Raw genomic sequence first — 13,106 nt, 5'->3', positions numbered from 1 at the left:
GTAAGAGAGAAAAGAGAGAGAATGAAATAGAAGAGGGGAAGAGACTATTTGTATGGGAAGAAAACTCCAATAGAATTGCCACTAATCCCAACAAATTCCAGCAACAGATCCCTGGAGATGAATGCAAACTACAAATAACCACTAATATCTAGCGAGGTGAGGGAAAACAGAAACACAAAAATAATTGGAAAGAAAAAAAACAGAAAAAGAAAAAGAAAAAGAAAAAGAAAAACAATCTCACAAACAAGCATAAAAACTCAATATACTCAACAATCAAGCAAACAACAACAAAAGACAGAGAGAAAAAAAATTGGATAGTGAAGAAAGATAAGAGAATGGTGTATATGGATTCAGAGCAGGGGATTGGAAATTAGATATATAAGTAGGGTGAAATTTTGACAGAGGGTTAAACGAAGGAATAGGGAAAATCTAAAGCAGGGATAGGATAAGAGAAACAGGACAGCAAAAGGAGAAAAGTGAGGAACAGAGTTTTGGCATAAAGGTAAAGTTGAGGTAGAGAAAAATTATGCTAAAGAAACGATGAAAATAGAATGTAGAACACTAATCCCAAAATAAAATAAAGAGAAAATAAAATGACACTTTTAAAAAAATGGTAAAATGGTAGTAGTAATAATACTGGTTAAAAATAAAAATGTAGTAATTAAAAAGGTAAAATCAGGTGATTAAAAAAGAAAAAAATTAGTTTCTTAGTTAAAAGATGAAAAAATAATAAAAAAATAAAAATGTGCAGTAATGAAGGTCCTTCAGTTCCTCTACTCTTCTGTTTGAGACGCCTTAGTCCTGTCAAGTATTAGGGAGAGTGTTGTAGTTCCCTGCAATACACAGTTCCTCCGTGTTGTAAACCACAGTCCTGATTTTAAAGCAGGCAGTATTTGTTTCCCAGACTGCCTTTATGTGTGTTTACAGAAGAGTCAGTTTGTGGTTCAGCCCCTGGGTGGCAGTGTTTCTGGATTGACCTCCAAGGCTATATGTCCTCTCTAGCCAGTAGTTAGGTTCTGTTTTCTCTATCACACTTAATACTGGTTTGGGAGAGTTGACTACCCCAGAACTGGTTCTTTGATCGTTACTCCCCGCTCTGATTCCCAGGTTCCACAAAAACAACTTTCCCCTGCAGTCTCTGTGAGTGACCCCAATTGGGTGATCCTATGTATTGGGTTTAATAATCAAAAACAAAGATTTAAGGTAGAGAGAGAGAGAGAGAAAAAAAAAAAGAACCTGAGAAGGTGCATGAAATGGCAACCCTCCACCATCCAGCTCTGTGCACAGTCTCTTCCACACGTCCTCTCTCCCCTGGCACTAAGCAGCCAGCACACTGGCAAAATCCAAGGCTTCCTTTTAGCACCCAGTCCAGCTATGGGCTTATTTTTAGAGTTCCCTTCTGCCAGCAGCCCTGCGGGACCCCTTCCACATTCACGGATCACGGTGGCCCCAACAGCCATGGACTTTGTGGGGCGCAGAGTTCCCCCGTGCGCGTTCCTCTCCAACCTGGATTGCAAACTGCACCTTTAGGTGAAATATGACCTCTCTGTGAGGAGGAGCAGAGTTTGTCTGAGTCCATGTAGTCGCGCTGCTTGAGATGATCCCTGGAGTCTGTGGTTGCAGGGTCCCTGGATGTATACACTTCCGATATCAGCCACTCAAGATGGCGTGGTCTCCGTGGCTGAGCCGGCCACTCTGGGAGAGATTTCAGCAGCAGTGGAGGCTGCCCAGTTAGGGGAGCCCGATCCGGCAGTCTCCAACAGTTCCCTTTCTTCTGGAGTCCTCTGTCTTTCCCGGCTGCAAACTGTCTCCCAGCTGAATCTCCTCTGCCAATTTGGGCTGGATGGTACTGGTTTCAGCTGCTCACCCTATGTGCTCCGGGACAAGGCATGGGACACATCGGTCTATACCGCCACCATCTTCTGAGTCAATCTATTCATGTTTTCTGATTCTTCCTGATTCAGTTTTGGGATATTGTATTCTTCTAGGATTTTTTCCATTTCATCCACATTGTCGAGCTTGTTGGCATATAGTTATTCATAGTATTTTCTTACAATCCTTTGTACTACTATGATGTCAGTTGCTACTTCACCAGTTTTCTTTCTGATTTTATTTGTATTCTCTCATTGTTTCTTGATGAATTTCTTTCTTTCTTTTTTTATTTTTTTAATTAAATCTTTATTGTTCAGATTATTACATTTGTTCCTCTTTTTTCCCCCCATAACTCCCCTGCTCCCAGTTCCCGCCCCACCCTCCGCCCTCACTCCCCACCCACTGTCCTCATCCATAGGTGCACGATTTTTGTCCAGTCTCCTCCCACATCTCCCACACCCCTTTCCCCTCCAAGAATAGTCAGTCCATTCCCTTTCTATGTCCCTGATTCTATTATGATCACCAGATTATTTGTTCACTTGATTCATAGATTCACTTGTTAATAGATGCATGTTTGTTGTTCATAATTTGTATCTTTACCTTTTTCTTCTTCTTCCTCTTCTTAAAGGATACCTTTCAGCATTTCAGATAATACTGGTTTGGTGGTGATGAACCCCTTTAGCTTTTCCTTATCTGTGAATCTCTTTATCTGACCTTCAGTTCTGAATGATAGCTTTGCTAGGTAAAGTAATCTTGGTTGTAGGTTCTTGCTATTCATCACTTTGAATATTTCTTGCCATTCCCTTCAGGCCTGCAAAGTTTCTGTTGAGAAATCAGCTGACAGTCGTATGGGTATTCCCTTGTAGGTAACTGACTGTCTTTCTCTTGCTGCTTTTAGGATTTTCTCTTTGTCTTTTGCTCTTGGCATTTTAATTATGATGTGTCTTGGTGTGGTCCTCTTTGGATTCCTTTTGTTTGGGGTTCTCTGTGCTTCCTGGACCTGTAAGTCTATTTCTTTCACCAGGTGGGGGAAGTTTTCTGTCATTATTTCTTCAAATAAGTTTTCAATATCTTGCTCTCTCTCATCTTCTAGCACCCCTATAATTCTGATGTTGTTATGCTTGAAGCTGTCCCAGAGGCTCCTTACACTATCTTCGTATTTTTGGATTCTTTTTTCATTTTGCTTTTCCAGTTGGGTGTTTTTTGCTTCTTCGCATTTCGAATCTTTGACTTGATTCTTGCGCTCCTCTGGTCTGCTGTTGGGTGTCTGTACAATATTCTTTATTTCAGTCAGTGTACGCTTAATTTCTAGTTGGTTCTTTATCACAATATCGAGGGTCTCATTAGATTTCTTGAGGCTCTCACTACATTTATCGGCGGTCTCACCAGTCTTTTTGAGGGCCTTACTAAGTTTATCGGCAGCTTCTAGACAGTTCTTGAGAGACCTTAAAAGTGTGGTTTTGAGCTCTATATCTTCCATTTCTGACATTTGCGTCCTGTTTCTTTGTCTCCGCATTTTTTTATCTTTTCTTGGTGCACCCCCTAGTGGTCTTTGTGGGTAGTCTTGTTGTAGTTAAGCCTTGATTGTTGTTGGTCGGCAATACCGGGGGTGATTTGACCTCCAGGCTAACTGGCTATCAGAGTCAGCTGTGTCTGCAGTGGGAGAGCTTCTGTGCTGGATTTCTAGGGCGGTGCTAATCTAGCGTTTGCCTGAGGCTATCCGGCAAATGGCTCTACGCAGGGCTTGGGCGGGGCGGGTCCCAGGGGATCTACAGGGCGGGCTGGAGAGAGCAGTTATGGCTGCTCTCAGTTCCGTCCCTAGGGGCTCTGCCTCACAGAGTCCCAGCAACCGCTGCAAACCTTGGAGAGAAAGCTGCCTTTGAGTTCCGACTGAAGCCAAACAGTCCCGCTTCTTCCGTTTGAGTCTGGGTCCCTAGAGACTCACCCGGATCTGGAGCTCAGAGTCTGAAACTCCCTCCCGATTGAAAACAACAACCGCGCCCTCTGCTGCCAGCCCGCTCTGCGCGCACTCCGAACCTGAGTATTTCACTTCAGCACTGCACCTCCTCTGAGTCTGGGTATGATATTCTCTTTCCTCCTAGTTGTAGAATTTCCACTCAGCCAGCCTTTCTGTGGTTCTGGATGATGTCCATTCTGTCTTTTAAGTGTACCCTTGAATTGGTTGTTCAAAGCAGCAATCTCCGGCATTAACCTATGCCACCATCTTGGTTTTTTCTTGATGAATTTCACTAAAGGTTCATCAATCTTTTTTATCTTTTCAAAGAACTAGCTCTTGGTTTCATTGATTTTTTTAAAAATATATTTTATTGATTTTTTTACAGAGAGGAAGGGAGAGAGATAGAGAGTTAGAAACATCGATGAGAGAGAAACATGGATCAGCTGCCTCCTGCACATCTCCTACCGTGGACGTGCCCGCAACCCAGGTACATGCCCTTGACTGGAATCGAACCTGGGACCTTTCAGTCCGCAAGCCGACGCTCTATCAACTGAGCCAAACCGGTTTCGGCGGTTTCATTGATTTTTTATTGTGTTTTTTTTTAAGTCTCTAAGTCATTTATTTCTGCTCTAACCTTTGTTATTTCATTCTTTCTTACTCTGGGCTTTTCTTCTTTTTCTAATTCTTGACACTGTAGGGTTAAATAGTTTATTGTTAATTTTTCTTGTTTTATGAGGTAGACCTGTAGTGCTATGAACTTCCCTCTCAGGACTGCTTTTTATGTCCTGGAGATTTGGGGTGGTTGTCTTGGTGTCTGAGCTCTTCAGTGACACTCAGATGGCACGGCACTCCTGCCTCACACAGCTCAGACCCCCACAACTCAGCGCTTGGACATTCTGGTGATAGCTAGAATGGGGAGACAGTGAAACAATCCTCAAAGGAAAGAAAAAGAGCAATCACCAAGAAAGGAAATAAGTAAAATGGAGGCATGAAATATGTCAGAAAAATAATTCAGAGTAATGGTCATACAGTTCATAAACAGGATGGATGAGAAAATCAACAAACTATGCAAAAATCAGAAAGAAATCAAAAGTGATATAGCTACAATCAAAAACACCGTGGAAAGTTTCAACAGTAGACTAGAAGAAGCAGAGTACCGAATTTGTGAGTTAGAAGATAAGGTAGAGAAACAAGCCCAATTTGAACAGCAACTGGAGGAAAAAAAATTAAAAAGCAGGAGGAGAAACTAAGGGAGCTTTAGGACAACATGAAACAAAGTATAATACATATAATAGGGGTGCCAGAAGAATAAGAAGAGCAGCAAGAATTAGAGAATCTATTTGAAGAAATAATGACAGAAAACTTCCCTGATATGGGGAAGAAAAAGTCACACAAGTATAGAGTCCCAAGCAAGATGAACCCCCAAAAAACCCCACACCAAGACACATCCACAACTTTTTACAATGGCAAAAGTTAGCAACAAAGAATTCTAGAGAGAAACTAAGATGGCGGCATAGATAAACACCGGGAAATTGTCGCCTCACACAACAATTGAAGAATGCCGCAAGGGTCAGAGCAAACATCGTCCAGAACAACAGGAAGGCTGGCTGAGTGTAATTTCTACAACTAGAAGAAAAGAGGGGCACGCTGAGAGCCAGCGGAGCTGCGGAGGTGAAGTGCAGAGGTACGGCGGCGGCTCGCGCGCGCGGAAAGGGGGTGGCGCCTGAGGACGCGGCTGTCTTTTTGAATCACAAGCTCCCGACTGCTCTGAACTCCGGTTCCAGCGGGTCTCTGGGGACCCAGGGCTCATACGGGAAGAGGCTGGTCTGTCAGGCGGCAGCGGGCGAACTTGAGGGCGGCTTTCCCTCAGAGGTGCTTGCAGCCGTTACCGGGACACTGAGACGCGCGATTCCGGGTGCGGAGAATCACCATAGCTGCTTTCACCGCCCTTTGACTCCCTGAGACCCCGCCCCACCCAGGCTGCGGCAGAGGCTTTAGCATGTGAATGTACCTAACTACATCCCAGCCAGGCAGACCCGGAACTTCCAAGAGAAGGCCCAAGGCCCCGCAGCGGCTTGCATTGCTTCACAGCTGAGCCTCTTCGTGGCTCCTGCTGTGTGGCCTCAGGCAGGGGCTGAATTAGCACCTCCTTAGATCCAGGAGCCACTGTACCCAGTGGTCAGAGGGGGACCATTCTCCCACTTCAGACACAGCTGATTCCCACAGCCAATTGGCCTGGAGGTCAATTCCTCCCAGTGATCCTACAACAACCAAGGCACCAAGAGTGCACCAAGTGTGTCCACCTCAGGTAACTGGGGAGGCTGAGCCACTGGGCCCTACAGGACACCTGGCGCGCAGGGCCACTCTATCAACACAGGGAAGCAGCCAAAATGCGGAGACAAAGAAAAAGGTCACAAATGGTAGAAATGGAGGAAAGCAAACGACTGGATATAGAGTTCAAGGCCACGTTTATAAGGTTTTTCAAGAATTTTATGGAAACCGCCGATAAATTTAATGAATCCCTCAAGGAGTATAGTGAGACCATGGAGGTCATGAAAAAGGACCAACTAGAAATTAAGCATACACTGACTGAAATAAAGAATAATTTACAGAGATCCAACAGCAGACAAGAGGATCCCAAGAATCAAGTCAAAGATTTGAAATATAAAGAAACAAAAAATACCCAACCGAAAAAGAAAAAAGAAAAGAGATTCCAAAAATATGAAGATAGTGTAAGGAACCTCTGGGACAACTTCAAGCGTACCAACATCAGAATTATAGAGGTACCAGAAGGAGAGAGAGGGCAAGATATTGAAAACCTTTTTGAAGAAATAATGACAGAAAACTTCCCCTACCTGGTGAAAGAAATGGACTTACAAGTCCAGGAAGTGCAGAGAACCCCAAACAAAAGGAATCCAAAGAGGACCACACCAAGACACATCATAATTAAAATGCCAAGAGCAAAAGATAAAGAGAGAATCTTAAAAGCAGCAAGAGAAAGACAGTCAGTTACCTACAAGGGAGTACCCATTCGACTGTCAGCTGATTTCTCAACAGAAACCATGCAGGCCAGAAGAGAGTGGCAAGAAATATTCAAAGAGATGAATAGCAAGAACCTGCAACCAAGATTACTTTATCCAGCAAAGCTATCATTCAGAATGGAAGGTCAGATAAAGAGCTTCACAGATAAGAAAAAGCTAAAGGAGTTCATCACCACCAAACTAGCATTATCTGAAATGCTGAAAGGAATTCTTTAAGAAGAGGAAGAAGAAAAAGGAACTCTTACCATTTGCCACAGCATGGATGGAGCTGGAGAGCGGATAAATACCACAGGATCTCACTCATTTGTGGAATATAATGAACAACATAAACTGATGAACAAGGACTGATCCAGAGACGGAGAGGCATTGATTGGACTGTCGGGCCTTGGAGGGAAGGTAGGGGAGGGTGGGGGCAAGGGGGAAAGATCAACCAAAGGACTTATATGCAAGCATATAGGCCTAACCAATGGACACGGACAATGGGGGGGGTGAGGGGATGAGCGGGGGGGGGGGGGGGTAGAGGGTACACATATGTAATATCTTAATCAATAAAAAATATTAAAAAAAAAGAATTCTAAAGGCTCCAAGAGAGACACAGAGAGTTACCTACAAAGGATCCCCCATCAGATTATCAAATGATTTCTAAACAGAAACACATCAGGCCAGAAAGGAATGGAGTGAAGTATACAAAGTGATGCAAAGCAAAGGACTGAATCCAAAAATACTGTATCCAGCAAGGCTATCAATCAAAATTGAAGGGGAAATCAGGAACTTCGAAGACAAAAACAAACAAACAAAGAAAAACAACAACAACAACAACAACAACTAAGGGAGTTTATCACTACCAAGCCAGCAATGCAAGAAATGCTAAAAGAAATCTGTAAAAAAAAAGAATAAATAAGAAGGGAAGAAGGAACACAGGCATAAAGAATAGAAATGGCTATAAACAAGTACCTATCAATAATAACATTAAATGTAAGTGGATTAAACATTCCAATCAAAAGCTCCAATCAAAAGACATAGTGGCTGAATGGATAAGAAAACATGACCCATATATATGCTGTCTACAAGAGACCCACCTCAGAACAAAGGACTCACACAGACTGGAAAGGATGGAAAAACATCATTCAGGCAAATGGAAATAAAAAAAAGCTGGGGTAGCAATACTTATATCTGACAAAATAGACCTTAAAGTGAAGGCCATAACAAGAGTTAAGGAAGGCCACTTCATAATTTTAAAGGGATCAATGCAACAAGAGGATATAACTCTGGTAAACATATATACACCCAATGCAGTAGCACCCAAATACATAAAAAATCTTCTGGAACGTATCAGGGGAGAGGTTGACAGAAATACAATCATAGTAGGAGGTTAAAACCCTCATTAAGATCACTGGGTAAATCCTCTAGACAAAAAATCAGTAAAGAAACAGCAATCTTAAATGATTCACTAGATCAGATGGACTTAATTGACATCTTCAGAATATTCCACCCAAAAGCTACAGAATATGCATTCTTCTCAAGCACACATGGGACATTTTCAAAGATAGACCACATACTGGGTCACAGGCAAAGTCTCTTCAAATTCAAGTAGATTGAAGTAATATCAGGCATCTTCTCAGATCACAGTTGCATAAAATTAGAAATCAACTACAATAAAAACAATCACTAAAATTCAAACACTTGGGGATTGAATAGCATACTATTAAACAACTAGAGGCCCAGTGCACAAAAATTTGTGTACTGCCAGGGGGGTCCCTCAGCCTGTTCTGCCCCCTCTCACAGTCCAAGAGCCCTCAGGGGATGTCCTACTGACGGCTTAGGCCTGCTCCCCAAGGAGAGTGGGGAGTGGGCCTAAGCCGCAGTCTGGCCTCTCTCTGCGATAGGCCACTGGCCAGTCCAGGGGAAAGAAGCTCCCCCATCACCCCCTCCCTGCTGCTGTCTCTTGTCTCCCTCTGCGGGAGGCCAAAAGCGATCAGGGGAAGGCGACGCTCCCATCATGCCTCTGTTGCCAGCTGCAGGGCTGCTTGAGCCTCAGCCCTCGCAGCCACTGCAGCTTGCCAGAGCCTCGGCCTGGCCATGGGCAGTGGCTTGCCTGAGCCTCGGGCCGGCCCTGGGCAGTGGCAGCCACCATCCTCTCCCTCGATGCACCTCCTGGTCAAGTCCCCTCTGGGGATGCAGCATCAATTCCCCGCCCACCTGCGTGCACACGCTGCATATGTAGCCTCCTGGTGATGGGTTGTGGTGGCATGAGGGTGTCATGGCATGAGGGCGTGATGACCACATAAGCTTTTATTAGTATAGATGATTGGGTTACTAAGGAGATCAAAGAAGAAATTTTAAAAATCCTGGAAACAAATGACAATGAAAACATAACAATCCAAAATCTATGGGACACAGTGAAAGCTGTCCTGGGATGGAAGTTCATAGCATTATGGGCTTACTTCAAAAAACAAGAAAAACTGGTAATAAACCATCTAACTCTGCAACTTGAAGAATTACAAAGAGAGCAACAAGAAAAGCCCAGAGTTAGTAGAAGGATGGAAATAATAAAGATCAGAGCTGAAATAAATGACATAGAGACCAAAATAAAATACAAAAGATCAATGAAATCATGCTATCTTCCTTTGTTATTTAATGATTTCTTTTTTAGTTTTATGTATTCCTTCCCATACATTTATTTTGTTTGTTTGTTTCTCTTGCCTTAGGAGACATGCCAGAAAAAATATTGCTAAGAAAAATGTCAGATTTTACTTCTTATGTTTTCTTCTAGGAGTTTTATTGTTTCAAGACTTACATTTAAGTTTTGCATCTCTTTTAATTTTATTCTTGTATATGGTCTATGTAAGAAAGCAATCTAGTTTTATTTTTGCATGTATCTGTCCAATTTTGCCAACACCATTTTTTGAATACAGGTAGTCCTCAGGTTACATTGGACTCAACGTACATCATTTCGTGGTTACATTGCCATCTCCCATTTATTTATTAAAAAAAAAGTTCCATCATTTTGATGTATGTACATATGTGCTTTATGTTTTTTATTATTTGTTTACCACAAGTGAAGGTCAGGAATTGTTATCTTTCCTTTAATTTTTTTTTTACTGTTTCACTTCATTACTTCTGTGTATGTGCTCCATGTGATTGACATAGGTGCTTATGTAGGTGGGTTCCAAAAATTCCTTTATGTCGTGCCATAGAAACGGATCTCCGATGTAACCTGAGGACCTACTGTAAACTGTTTTACCCCATTATATGTTCTTCCTTTCTTTGTCATATATTAAGTAACTATATAGGTGTGGGTTTTTTCTGGGGTCTTTATTTTCCTCCCTTGATCTATGTATCTATTTTATGCCAGGACTACTATTCTGGTTACCATTGCCTGGTAGTATAGTTTGATATGAGACAGTGTGATACCTCCAACTTTATTTTCTTTCTTAATATAGTTGTACCTCTTCAGGGTCTTTTGTGGATCCATATAAATTTTTGGATCATTTGTTCTGGTTTTGTGAAAAAATGTCATTGGTATTTTTATAGATATTATATTGAATCAATAGATTGCTTTGGATACAATGACCATTTTAATTATGGTAATTCTTCTTTACACAAGTACAGTAAAAGCTTACATTTATTGAATCTTTCTGAACTTCTTTCTTCAGTATCTTATAATTTCTTTTTTTTAAATATATTTTATTGCCCTAACCGGTTTGACTCAGTGGATAGGGTGTTTGCCTGTGGACTGAAGGGTCCCAAGTTCCATTCCCATCAAGGGCATGTACCTTGGTTATGGGCACATCCTCAGTACGGGGTGTGCAGGAGGCAGCTGATTGATGTTTCTCTATCATCAATGTTTCTAACTCTCTATCCCTCTCCCTTCCTCTCTGTAAAAAATCAATAAAATATATTTTTTTAAAAAGAGTTCTGTACCAGCAGAATTTAAATAGAAATAGTGACAGCTTTGTAAGTATAAATTATATACATCAAAGTCAAATAATTGTGTGTTTTTTCAATATGGAAACTATACAATGGAATAAATGGCAAAAGGACATTCCAGGAATACTGTTACTGTGGGCTATCAGTTACTTTAGGACTAAACAAAGATTCTGTGTATTCAGACTCCTTTTGCTGTTTCATATTTACCTATACTCAGAATTTTCTTGACCGAAAATTCTGATTTAAGAAAGCATTTAGTTTTATAGTAAAAGTTTCCATCTCCAGTTACCACCTTCAAAGGAGTTCACATTACAGTGCTGATATAATCTGCTGGTTTCCTTTGAATATCGTGCAAAAAATTATGGCAACCCTATGGAAAGTCAAAGAGGCACCAATAAATGGAACAATATGCACAGTTCAGTAAAGTACAATGTTTCGTTTTCCCCACAAAAAAAATAATCAATGAAACAAAACATATCCAGTTGACTTGGTCTGAGGAATCACACATGTGGGATTCCCTTATTATTTGTGAAGCACCTTCCGTCACTCACAGGGATTTTGTAGGCCACCATGCTGTTTACTTCGTGGATTGTAGTCATGAAGGAATGCAGGCAGACTTGCTCAAAATTGGCAATGAACTGTGGTCTGGACTCTTCCCAGTTTTCAGGTACAACCAAATTTTTGTATAAATCAGCAGATCAATGAAGAGAAAACTTCCAGCAGGGCCAGGAATGTCACCATAGCTGTGATGTCTAATCACCGAGGCCGTGGCAGGCAAACTGCGGCTCATGAGCCACATGCGGCTCTTTGGCCCCTTGAGTGTGGATCTTCCTAAGCCTTAGGAGTACCCTAATTAAGTTAATAACAATGTACCTACCTATATAGTTTAAGTTTAAAAAATTTGGCTCTCAAATGAAATGTCAATCGTTGTACTGTTGATATTTGGCTCTGTTGACTAATGAGTTTGCTGACCACTGATGAGCGGATCTCGTCTTGGATGGCTTTCTGAGACTTTTCTCTGGGTGCACTGTCATCTCTGGCCATCTTGTCACACTCAGTGTCAAATTTCCACTTGTCAAATTTCAACCTCCCCATTTTCAATATTCAAGATGACCACCACCAGCTTCTGCACTCAGCACTTGTACAACCAATCTTTCAGTTGTTCCACCATATTCTTTAGGTATTTCATGATCTTGGGATCAGTGGTTACCAGCAAGCACTCAAGTAAAGGTTTCAGACAGATAAATGCCATGCTGATACAATATGCTATTGATGCCAAATGAGAAGAATTTGGCCTTGATGTCTGTGTTCCTATGCAGGGTGATGCCCTGCTCCCTGCACAACTGCCACACCATGGCCAGGCCCGCAGCTGGCACATGCCCACCACACCGGAGACCACACCTGGCATCCATGGGCTGATAACTGTCTCCCGCCACTTGGTTCTGATCTTTTATCTTTTTTATACTCTATTTCACTTATTATTTCTCTAATATTTATTACTCCCTTCTTTCTAGTCACCTGGTCTTTGTTGTTCTTTTTCTAGTTCCTTTGGATGTTAGGTTAGATTGTTTTTGAGATTTTTCTTGTTTCTTGAGGTATTGCTGTGAATTTTCCTTTTAGAACTACTTTCTGTGTCCCATAGATTTGGGGTTATTGTGTTTTAATTTGTGTCAAGGTGTGTTGATTTCCTCCTTGATCTAATTGTTAACCCATTCATTGTTATGTAACATGTTATTTAGCCTCCATGTGTTTGTGTGGTTTTCAGTTTTTTCTTTTATGTCTAATTTCATACCATTGTGGTTAGAGAAGATGCTTGGTATAATTTCAGTCTTTTTAAATTTATTGAGACTTGTTTGTGTTTTAACATGTAGTCTGTCCTAGAGAATGTTTCCCATGTGCATTTGAAAAGAATGTATTTCTACTGCTTTCGGGTGAATTGCTCTGAAACCATAAATTAAATACATCTGGTCTAGTGTGTATTTTAAGACTGCTAGTTCCTGTTGATTTTCTGACTGAAAGATTTATTAATTTAAGTCAATGGGGTGTTAAAGTACCCAACCAACAGTGTACTACTTTGGATCTCTTCCTTTTGTCCATCAATATTTGCTTCATATATTTACTTGCTCCCATGTTGTGAGCATAAATGTTTACAAGAGTTATATCCTGTTGTTAACTTGATCTCCTTATCATTATGTAATATCCTTCTTTGTTTCTTATTATAGCCTTTGTTAAAAATATATTTTGTGTGATCTAAGTATTTCTATCCCAGGGTGTTATTTTTCATTTAAATGAAATAATTTTAGTTT

The 13,106-nt window shown here is 41.3% G+C and overlaps 1 protein-coding gene and 1 pseudogene across 4 annotated transcripts in view; one reads left to right on the top strand and one right to left on the bottom strand.

Moving 5' to 3' along the window:
- The window catches only part of HEPH (hephaestin), a 112,565-nt gene that overhangs the window by 77,947 nt on the left and 21,512 nt on the right, over positions 1 to 13,106 (top strand). The gene's annotated exons all lie outside the window — the stretch shown is intronic.
- LOC132224628 (mitotic spindle assembly checkpoint protein MAD2A-like) lies at positions 11,301 to 12,155 on the bottom strand (annotated as a pseudogene).

The sequence above is a fragment of the Myotis daubentonii genome, chromosome X, assembly GCF_963259705.1.
Source record: "Myotis daubentonii chromosome X, mMyoDau2.1, whole genome shotgun sequence".
In the NCBI taxonomy this organism is placed as follows: Eukaryota; Metazoa; Chordata; class Mammalia; order Chiroptera; family Vespertilionidae; genus Myotis; species Myotis daubentonii.
This window is presented reverse-complemented; position numbering and strand designations above follow the sequence as displayed.